Source organism: Lynx rufus, unplaced genomic scaffold (genome assembly GCF_022079265.1).
Source record: "Lynx rufus isolate CCGP_SWC_20201006 ecotype Redwood Valley unplaced genomic scaffold, mLynRuf1.p SCAF_2, whole genome shotgun sequence".
Lineage (NCBI taxonomy): Eukaryota > Metazoa > Chordata > Mammalia > Carnivora > Felidae > Lynx > Lynx rufus.
The window spans coordinates 92,186,751-92,188,200 of NW_025814834.1; the positions used below are offsets into that span (position 1 = coordinate 92,186,751).

A 1,450-nucleotide genomic window follows, 5' to 3' on the forward strand; every position below is an offset into this window, starting at 1 on the left:
AGTTTCTTTATGTTTGTGATTAATTGATGTATATATTTGGGTACTCTCACATTTGGCGCATAAATGTTTACAATTGTTAGGTCTTCTTGGTGGATAGACCCCTTGATTATGATATAATGTCCTTCTTCATCTCTTGATACAGTCCTTATTTTAAAGTCTATATTGTCTGATATAAGTATGGCTACTCTGGCTTTCTTTTGTTGACCATTGGCATGATAGATGGTTCTCCATCCCCTTATTTTCAATCTGAAAGTGTGTTTAGGTCTAACGTGGGTCTCTTGTAAACAGCATATAGATGGATCTTGTTTTCTTATCCATCCTGTTACCCTATGTCTTTTGATTGGAGCATTTAGTCCATTGACGCTTAGAGTGAGTACTGAAAGATATGAGTTTATTGCCATTATGTTTCTTGTAGAGTTGGAGTTTCTGATGGTGTTCTCTGGTCCTTTCTAGTCTTTGTTGCTTTTGGTTTTTATTTATTTATTTATTTGTTGTTGTTGTTGTTGTTGTTGTTTTTCATATTTTCTCCCCTCAGAGAATGCCTCTTAAAATTTCGTGCAGGGCCGGTTTAGTGGTCACAAACTCCTTTAAACAAATATGGAATGCTTCACAAATTTGTGCATCATCCTGGTGCAGGGTCCATGCTAATCTTCTCTGTATTGTTCCAATTTTAGTATATGTGCTGCCGAAGTGAGCACAGGTCCTAAACATTTCCTAAGTCATTTTGTAATAAACAGCCTCTGGTTTAGGAGCCTTTCATCCAAACTTCCAACCAGATCCATTTCACTGCCGAAGTTATAATTTTTTAAATAAAGCTTTTCGTATCTGTTCCATGACTCATTAACTTAAAACTCATCAGTAGTTCTTACATAACCTAAAGAAGAAAGCTCAAGGGCTCCTGGGTGGCTCAGTCTGTTAGGTGTCCGACTTTGGCTTAGTTCATGATCTCATAGTTCGTGAGTTCAAGCCCCACATCTGGGTCTGTGCTGACAGCTCAGAGCCTGGAGCCTGCTTTGAATTCTGTGTCTCCCTCACTCTCTGCCCCTCCATCACTCACTGTCTGTCTCTTTCTCAAAAATTAATAAACATTAAAATTTTTTTCATAAAGCCCCTTTATTCTATATATGATCCTTCATAATCTGCACCTGCTTTTCTACATAGTCTCATCTTAGAAAAAAAAATGTTTTCATCTAACAGCCAACTCTTTGCTATCTTCTATGGTCCTTCTCATTTCTATGTAGTTGAGCACATTATCTTTCTATATGAAATGCCTTTTCCCACGATGTCTACTTGGTAATCTCATACTCATCCATACTGCCTTCTCTGTGAGGCCTTCTTAAGGATCTCAGATCTAAGCTAGATGGTTCTTGTTTTGGGTATCCATGACATTTCTATACTTCAATTATAGCTCTTATCATTTTGTGCTAAACTTCTCATTTATTCTTTGCTA

At 37.2% G+C, this 1,450-nt stretch overlaps 1 non-coding gene across 1 annotated transcript; it reads right to left on the reverse strand.

The window, feature by feature from the left end:
- Positions 1-591: 591 nt before the first annotated feature.
- On the reverse strand, positions 592-698 carry LOC124516703 (U6 spliceosomal RNA). Its single transcript, XR_006963112.1, has one exon. It is a non-coding gene; the product is annotated as a U6 spliceosomal RNA (small nuclear RNA).
- Positions 699-1,450: the final 752 nt, after the last annotated feature.